Genomic DNA, 10,247 nt, shown 5'->3' on the forward strand with positions numbered 1-10,247 from the left:
AAATATCCAGAGAGCCCGGCGCGAGCGAGACCTTCTATGTCCAACGTGCGAGATCTGGAACACCAGAAGGTGGTCCTGGCCGAGCAGCTGGCGGCTGTGTCCAAGCAGTTGTGGTGCAAGTCTAAGGGGCTGGCGAGTGCCTCCATGCAACTGGAACAGACTTTTGAGCAGCTCAGAAGCGTATCCGAGTAGAAAGCAGATACGATATATCGATGAATGTACTTTGTATTGCTGAACATCCATATTTTTGGTAATGACTGTTGTGCTTGTAGAGCAAAACATGGAGCTCGGCCAGCTGCGCCAAGCCCTCGAACAACTCCAAGAGGAAGAGGCGAAGTAGATAGGGTGAGTAGATAAACTGACCGAGGAGTTGAACAGTAAGTATTCCCTAGTTAGAGTTAATGCTGAAGTAGTTTTCTTTCTTAACGGAACTGTGTAATGCTTGCAGACTATCGTCAGAGAGTCAAAGCACAATTCGATGTGCTGGAGCAAGACGCCCGAGCACAGAGGGACAAGTTTGATGCCGTAGTTGCTGGAGTCAAACCAGTGCTTGACTACGTCGACCTGGAGGCAGCTCCTCAAACCGATGGTAGGCCGCCGCTCCTGGACATTGTCATCAAAAGGTGCAAGACAGTGTGGGAGAGCTTCAAGAACTTCAATCGCGATGTCGTTGTTACCGGCATTACTCATGCCCTTGCGGTGGTTTGGTCCCACTATCCATCCGTTGACTTTCAGGCGATAGGGGGTGGATTCGCCGAAGGGCTGAGCGAGGCGGAGACCCAGCAACTAGAGGATGAGGTGGAGGATGCGGCGAGAAAGCTGGCCAGCGACATTGACCTGTTTGGCGAGACTAGCGGCGATGGCGAAGCTCGGTGATATGCTCGGAGATTATCATCTGTAATTTCTAGATAATGTAGTTAGAATGCGCGATAGTGCAAAAAACACTTATGTATGTGATAAATGTTATAAGGTGCATGTTATGCAGTTTGTTTGTAGTTCGACGAAAAAATCTTCTCAGTTTTAACCATAACGCAATTATACGTAGTACAAGTAGCATCCAAGCAGTTGGTTTGCTACTAAAACCCGTGGCCTCGGCTAGCCCATAGTCCATAACGTCGAGCGTGGAGCCCGTGCACGTGTTGGAGGAATAGGTGTGACCAAGGAACCACAGCCAACCATCCACAACACAGAGCGCGGAGCCCGTGGCACATGTAGGGAGGGATCACAGACTGGGTCTTCTCCATAGAGAAAAGAGCGGAACATGTGCTGCTCGGCGGTTAACGAAATAACTTGGAGATATAGGTAGTACAAGCGGCGTCCGAGCAATTAGTTCTGTGCTAAGCCCTCGGCCTTGGCTAGCCCATAGTCCATAACATCGAGCGTGGAGCCCGTGGACGTGTAGGAAAAACGGACGTGACCAAGGAACCGTAGCCGCCCATCCACAACGCAGAGCGCGGAGCCCGTGGCACATATAGGGAGGGATCAGAGACTGGGTCTTCTCCGAAGAGAACAGAAAAGAAAGTATGCTACACACTGATCGACGAAATATCTTGAAGATTTAGAGTTAAGTGTTCGGCAATTTGGAGAAAACCATTTGGCGATTTGGAGAAAACTTATTCAGCGACTTTAGGAGAAGACGTGCTCAGCGATTTGGAGAAAACCGTTTGGCGATTTGGAGAAAACTTATTCGGCGACTTTGGGAGAAGACGTGCTCGGTGATTTGGAGAAATCGTTCGGCGATTTTGGTGATAACGTTGGAGATTTGGAGAAACATGATCGGCGCGGTTATGGTGATTTTGAATTGGAGTTCGCTATGTAGTAGCATAGAGCTCGGCGGCCGTAAGTGGGGGTTAAACCACAATGGAGAAAAAGTGGAGACAAGTTAAGGAGACCAAAACTTTATTCAATATAAAGTGGAGAGTACATATCTGGAGCATTTCAAGTATAGAAACATATAAGGTGCTCGATGTGCCATGAATTGGAAACATTAATTCCGTCTAAGTCACATAGGCGATAAGACCCTGGTCGGGTGACCTCTTTGACGATGTAAGGCCCTTCCCAAGGGGAGGAGAGCTTGTGCATCCCTTCGGTTTTTTGTTTTCTACGGAGAACGAGGTCACCGATAGCAAATGAACGACCTTTAACGTTGCGGTTGTAGTACCTCCGCAAGCCTTCCAAATATTGGGCTGTGCGGACGCATGTGATTTGGCGTTCTTCCTTGACCCTATCGACGTCCTCTGTCTGAATAGCTGCGGCCTGCTCTTCATCATAATTTTCCACCCTAGGTGCTCGGAAGGCAATATCCGATGGTAGTATGGCTTCTGAGCCATAGACCAAGAAATATGAAGACACACCGGTGCTACGACTAGCTTGAGTACGCAGTCCCTAGACTATAGCTGGTAGATGCTTGAGCCATCTGCCTGGGTGCTTTTCTTGTTTCTGATATAGTCTCTTTTTGAGGGCATCAAGGATCATGCCATCGGCTCGTTCAACCTGGCCAATGGCTCTAGGATGAGCAACAGAGACGTATTTGATGAAGATGCAACGATCTTCGTAGAAGTCCCAAAAGTGATGGCCAGTAAATGTAGTTTCGAGGTCGGTGATGATGTTGTTCGGGAGACCGAATCTGTGGATGATGTCTTCGAAGAGCTGGACTGCTTTCTTTGAGTTGCCGAGACGAGCGGTTTATACTCAATCCACTTGGAGAACTTATCAATGGCGACGTATATGTACCAAAAACCACTTGGTGCTGGCTTAAAAGGGCCAATCATGTCTAGTCCCCAGCATGCAAAGGGCCAGGAAGCTGGAATGGTCTATAGTTCTTGTGCCGACACATGTATTTGCTTGGCGAAAAATTAGCATCCTTCACAATGTCGGATGAGGTCTTCTACATCGGAGATGGCCGTGGGCCAATAAAAACTAGCTCGAAAAGCTTTACCGACTAGTGTTCTCGAAGCCGCGTGGTTGCCGCAGGAACCAGAGTGAATTTTGAGAAGTAACTTCACTCCGTCTTCTTGGATGATGCATTTTTATAGAATCCCTTCCTTGGCGCTTTTCCTCATCAAGTTGCTGTCTACCAGCATGTAATGTTTGCTTCGACGAATTATGCGTTCAGTTTTAGTCTTATCGACGGGTACTTCGGCGCTGGTAAGGTACTTGATGAATTGTTCCCTCCAATCGGCGGCCGATGAAGGTACCGCCGGTACCAGCTGCTCGGCTGGGGGAACTTCCTGAACTTCCTTATCTTCTCTAATGGATGGCGCCAGGAGATCTTGAACGAAGACCCCTGGTGGAATCACGGTGCGAGAAGAGCCCAACTTAGATAAATGGTCGGCGAGCTGATTCTGACCGCGTACCACGTGGTGGTACTCGATGCCGTGGAATTTTCCTTCAAGCTTCCTAATTTTGGCGCAATATGCATCCATCTTCTCACTGAAGCAAGACCAGTCTTTGTTAAGCTAGTTGATGACCAGCGTGGAGTACCCATATACCATGAGGCATTTGACGCCGAGCTCAATGGCTATACGGAGTCTGTGGAGACATGCTTCATATTCGGCGGCATTGTTGGAGGCCGGAAAGTGTATCCAAAGAACATATCGGAGCTTATCCTTGGTCGATGTAATGAACAGAATGCTCACACTAGCACCGTTGATGTTAAGGGCGCCATCGAAGTACATCACCTAGTGCTCGGGGTAGGTGGCGGCGATGGGCTCTTGAATCTTGGTCCACTCAGTGATGAAATCAGCAAGCGCCTAAGACTTGATTGTAGGCCTATTTCTGAATTCAATGGAGTAAGTGTCGAGCTCGATAGGCCACTTGATGATACGGCCGTTGGCCTCTTTGTTGCGGAGGATGTCCCCGAGAGGGAACTCGGTGACCACGACGATCTTGTAATACTCGAAGTAGTGGCAGAGCTTTCACGACGTGTTCAGGATGGCGTACAATAGCTTCTGGACCTAAGGATAACGAGTCTTGGGCTCGTTAAGAACCTCACTAATAAAATATACTGGATGTTACACCTTATAAGCGTGCCCAGTTTCCTCACGTTCGACCATAATTGCTGTGCTGACGACGCGAGAAGTAGCGGTGATATAGATCAGGAGAGTCATCTGGCCATGGCACGGTCGTGGTCGGAGGCGTAGTTAGGAACAACTTAAGCTGCTCGAAAGCTGTGTCTACCTCTTTCGACCAGGAAAAGCGCTCGGAGGCCTTGAGGAGTTTGAAGAAAGGTAGCCCTTTTTTGCCGAGGCACGATATGTAGCGGCTTAAGGCAGCCATGCAGCCTGTAAGCTTCTATATATCCTTAACACATGTTGGTTGTTTCATGTTGGTGATGGCAGAGACCTTGTCAGGATTGGGTTCGATGCCATGAGCACTAACGATGTAGCCCAGTAGTATTTCAGATGGAACTCCAAAGATGCACTTTGAAGGGTTCAACTTCCAATGATACTTTTTTAGGTTAGTGAATGTTTCTTCGAGGTCGGCAATGAGATTGTCGGTGGTTCTGGACTTGATGACCACATCGTCGATGTAAGCTTCGACGTTGTGACTGATCTGTTGATCGAGGCACATCTAGATGGCCCTTTGATAGGTCACCCTAGTGTTCTTGAGTTTGAAGGACATGGTGATGTAGCAGTATGCACCGAAGGGTGTGATGAATGATGTCTTGATCTAGTCTTCTTCCTTGAGAGAGATCTAGTGATAGCCGGAGTAACAGTCAAGGAAGGACAGCAGTTCGTAGCCGGCAGTGGAGTCTACAACCTCGTCTATTCGAGGCAAACCGAAGGGGTCCTTAGGACAGTGTTTGTTAAGATCAGTGTAATCAATGCACATTCTCCATTCTTTATTCTTTTTTCAAACAAGAACAGGGTTTGCTAACCACTCAGGATGATACACTTCTTTTATAAATCTGGCAGCTAAGAGACTTTTTATTTCTACCCTAATAACCTCCTTCTTGTCTGGCGCGAATCAGCGAAGTTTTTGCTTGATCGGTTTGGCGATCGGCGAGACATTCAAGGAGTGCTCGATCTTCTTCCATGGTACCCTCGGCATATCTATAGGTTTCCAAGCAAACATGTCGGCATTGGCACGTAGGAAGGAGACGAGCACGCTTTCCTATTTAGGGTCAAGGTGAGCCCCAATCTTCACGGTCTTGGAGGGGTCGTCGAGGCCAAGGTCGACCTCCTTTATTTCCTTGGACTTGGCGAAGGCACGGGGAGGCTCCAGCTCTGGGATCTCCATGTCGTCGGTGGACAATGTCTTGGCTTCGGTGACCACACTGGCCATCTAGATGGAGAGGTCGGTGGCTTTGGCGAGGGCGAGACTCTCTGTCTCACAGGCGTAGGCGATGGAAAGGTTGGCCTGCAGGGCCAGAACTCCTGCAGGCGAAGGCATCTTCAGCACCAGATACACATAGTGCGGTATAGCCATGAACTTGGCTAGAGCTGGCCGACCAAGCATGGCGTGGTAGGCGGTGTTGAAATCGGTGACGTTGAAGTTGATGTGCTCGACGTGGTAGTTGCTTGCCGTGCCGAACTGTACTGGTAGGGTGATCTCTCCAAGCAGTTTGGAGGCCCTGCCAGGTACCATACCCCAAAAGGAGGAGTCGGAGGGTGTGAGATCCACTAATATGAGGCCTAACCCCTTTAGGGCTCCGGTGAAGAGGAGATTCAGAGCGCTCCCACCATCGACGAGCACTTTTTTGAAGAGCACCTTCTGGACGGTTGCGTCGAGGACGAGGGGGAAACGCCCTATGTAGGGAATGTCCACCCACTAGTCGGCCCTACTGAAGGTGATGGGGACTTCGAACCATGGGTGATAGCTGGGGTTGGTGACAGCACCCTCCATAGTGACGTTGAGCACCCACCGTACGATGAGCTTTCGCTCTTTTTTGCTCTCGGTGGAGGTGAGGCCCCTGAAGATGGTGGCGACCACCTTGTTGTAGTCCTAGAAGGCATTGTCATTGTCCCCAGGTGGTCGGCGACCTCTGGCTCCGTCGTTGGCATCGTCGTCAAGCTTTTTGTCCTAGAACTCCTTAGCCAAACCGACATAGTTCTTCATCTTGTGCTTGGCGTTCTTATGGAGAGGGCATGGGCCATCGAGGATCTTCTTATACTATTCATCGTAGTTGCGCTTGGCGTGAGGTTCATTAACGACAGCGACAATGTGGTCTGGCCAGCGACGGTGATTTTGACCAGTCTTGGGTCCTTCTGGCCGATCATGGCCGCTGTCACGATGATAACTGAGGTCATCTTGGCGGCACTCATTGTGGTGGTGGTCGTCAGAGCGGTCGTTGTAGCGGCGTGTTGGGCGATGAGTGCCCGCATCCTCATTGAAGTGCACCTCGGCTTCCTCGTCGTCGGCGTACTAGTTGGCGGTTGTGATCATCTCACCGATTCTCGTGGGTGGCTTACGGTTGAACTTAGAGCGAAGCTCGCGTTGATGGAGTCCTCAGATGAAGGCGATGATGTCCTCGGTCTCTGTGATGTTTGGAATAGAATTCCTCATCTCAGAAAACATTGGATGTTGCTGCGGAGGAGCTCGGATGGCTTCTGGTTGACGCGGTTGAGATCATGCTTAGTTCCTGATCGCGTACATGTAGCCATATAGTTGTCGATGAAGACTTTTTCAGCTCATCCTATGATTTGATGGATTCTGGGGCAAGGCTAGTAAACTAGTTCATGATGGTTGGCGCAAGCATGACGGTTGGCGAAAGCATGACGGGAAGATAGGTCACCATGACACTGGTGTCTCCCCTGGCGATGCGAACAACAGTAGCGTAAGCCTACAACCACTGTGTTGGATTCATCCTCCCCTCGTAGGGCTCGACCCCTGTGATTTCGAAACCACGGGGCCACTAAAGTGTTTAGAGCGCCCTTGTGAATGCCGGGGGCCCCTCGGGGTTGTCGGCGCCGTCATCTACAGCGTTGCCTCTAGCGATTGGCTCAAGGGCTGAGTCCGGGTTGCCGTACTCTTGCTCATACTCCTTGCGGCGGTGTACTTCATCCTCATGGCGACTGAAATGTCGTTCGTCGATATGTCGATGTGCATCTCGGGGATTGTTGAGGTGCACCCGGACGTCCTGGTCGACCTCCTGGTCATGTTGGCGGTGATGTTTGGCGCGGTTGCCCCTAGCTCCGCCCTAGAGAGGTTGCCTGTCGTTGCGGTGCTGGTCGGTGAAGCGACTTTGGCGGCGATCGGTTCTTGTGGCGACTGACCGACGAATCGAACTAGTGGAGTATGAAGGTCTCTGATCCTATCAAATCTCATTGACCTGGTAGTGCGCCACTTTAAGCATGACGACGACCTTGGCGAGGCGGGCGAGCTCGTTGGCGGCCACTGCCAGATTGGCGCTTGGAGTCTTGAAGACATCGTGGCCATCAACGCAGAGAAACTCTTCGTCAAGGTTACGCTGGAGTGACCTTCCTTGCGAGTCGAGCTGCTGCTCGGCCATCGCGAGGGCATTCTCGTTTGCTCGGCGTTGTGCGCGGTTGACGTTTCGGTTCTCACGAGCGACACATTCCTCCTCAGTTTCACCATTCCGAGGAGGGCTACCGACGCTGACATTGAAGATCACGCCACCCCAGAAGGGTGGAAGAAGGAGTTGCTCAGTGAAGGTTTCGGCGAGGGTCTCTGTAGAGCCCTGAGACTTGGTGCCCAGATTTTTCTTCGGGATGGTCTGGAGGGACGCTTTGGGGCACCGACCTATGTGTAGTATGTTGACGGCTGGCGGAGGTTGGACGGCGAGCTGGTCGGCGAGTGGATGGACGTCTCCCACCTGGTCGGCGAACTTTCCCCTCAGGGCGTCTTGGTAAGTAGCGGTGACGTTGGTGAGCCCGAAGGGCAGAGCCGCAACTCCTAGAGTTTTCCGAGCAGCCTCCGATAGATCTGGATCGGAGGGTGGTCGACGCTGAACCAGAGTGTCTAGAGCCGATTCGGCGATGGAGAGGCAATCGACGAGCTTCAGACCGTCCCGATCGATGGATATGATCAGATCGTCGTTGTTGATCTGCCTCCTCTGGTAGCGAGGAAGCGGACGGCGAGTTGTTGATGAAGGCGACCTCGGGGGTGGTTCCGAGATTAGATCTGCAGTCGCAGGTGCAGGGATGATCGACACAGAATTGACCTGTGCCGGCTCGAAGAGCTCTCCGACTCCGTTAACGTTGATGATCCAGGAGATCGATCCGACCGTAAAGATCTGGCCGGGCCACGGGAGGGACGAAGAGCCTGCAAAAAAAGCCATCTTGTTCGACAAGGAAACAACACGCAAGCCCCTACCTGGCGCGCCAACTGTCGACAGAATATCATCGGGTCCTCCGATGGGTATCCCACGAATGTAGATTGATCGGTAGAGGAGTGTGAGATCAAGAACAAGAAGGCAACAAAGACACACGAGTTAGACATGTTCAGGCCGTCAGTATGACGTAATACGCTACTCCTGTGGTCTGTTGGATTGTATTAGCTATCGTATGATATTACGTAAGTTTGGAGGGGGTCCTGCCCGTCTTATATAGTCCAGGGAGCAGGATTACAAGTCGATTAGATCTGAGAGATAACCGGAAAGTAATAATTGATTACAGAAATCTTGAGATCATACGTATCCTAACAAATCTCGTAGTATCTTTTAAGGATATCTTTTAGATGTCTTGCGGAAGGTGCCGACCAAAGTCGTGCCTCGCAAGGCTTTGTCTTGTGGGCTGGGCCGCCCCTAAAAACGTAACCCGTGTGATCTACCGTGGATATTCGGAATCATACCCCCACGCGCCAATTTAAAATCACCCAAATTCTTATATCAGGTTATCATTTGGAAAGCATGCAGGCAGCAGGATGCTGCTGCGTGCGTCGTACGTTCCATAGCCGCCGTTTAGGAGATGGAGCTGACTGAATCGAAGGGAATTCCAGCTCTAATTTTCGTGGGCGCGCAGACGCCAACAACATCTCAGATCCTTACATCAGTTGTCACAAGATGTGCTAGAATTAGAAAAAGAATAAAATTCTAAAATTTCTTTACAAAAAATTGTAAAATATCCGGTCATTAGAACCATCATGGATGATATTTGTCGTTAAATATGTTATTTATTCTAAAAAGTTGACTACCTCTGATATTGTGAAAACATCAAGTTACATCTAAATCACGCACATACGCCATTATGAAATATTACTGTGTAAGTGTAAGGTAATTCCTTAAATTTGTACTAAATTACCCACCCTGTTATTAATAAAAATAAAATAGATAAACTAAGTAGTCCCTCCATTCCAAAAAAAGTTATTTTAATTATGCTTATATTTTGAGGAGTCAAATACTTTTAAGTTTGATAAAATATAAGAAAACACTAGCATCTATGACACCATATAAGTATTATTCAATTATTTATGGAATGTATTTTTACATTAAATCTATTTGAAGACATAAATATTGATTGTTATTGGGACAAGAGGAGCAACCTTTAAATTTTCATCTCAATTATCTACTTCTACAATTATTAAAATTAAGATAAAATATTCTCTCAAACTATGCCATTGTGATATATAATCTAAGTAACCAATTAAATTTGCATTACGTACTTATGTAATTTTTAAAACCAAACTAAAATATCTTCTCAAATTTACATCTATATATACTACCAACATTTGCTATTATAAGAAAAGTTTAAATAATATTAGACTACGTGTATATATGTTTCTAAAATATCCACATCTATCACTATATTTTTTATAAGAATCTAACTTAAAGCAAACATATATGGTGTGGCATCATGTAGATGACCAAATCAAGTATACATGCATCCATGGACAATAAACATATATATTTAGGTTTGAACAATCATGAAAAATGTTCCTTTAACGATTCATACCAACAATAATTCATTTGTAATTGTATTACTAATAATAACTTTATATATTTTGATTAAACGGTCATGCTATACTGCTCAGTTACAAATTATAGGTCACTTTAGATTTTTCCTAAGTCAAACTTCTCTAATAATGACCTGATTAAATAATTGTTCGAGAAAAGAAGAACCTAATCCCTTGGTCATGAAATATAAGGGATTTTGAGCTGTCCTAAATCAAATTGCCCTAACCATTGAATAATATATTTACATAAAGAACCATCAGCCTGTTCGGGAGGCCGTAAACGATCGTGGATTATTTACTGCTGGCTGGTTTAACGTGAGAGAAAAACACTGTTCCCGGCTGAAAATTTACGATCATTTACAAGCAAGCGAACAGGCTGCATAACATTTACA

This window comes from Miscanthus floridulus, chromosome 1, assembly GCF_019320115.1.
Source record: "Miscanthus floridulus cultivar M001 chromosome 1, ASM1932011v1, whole genome shotgun sequence".
NCBI classification, from domain to species: domain Eukaryota; kingdom Viridiplantae; phylum Streptophyta; class Magnoliopsida; order Poales; family Poaceae; genus Miscanthus; species Miscanthus floridulus.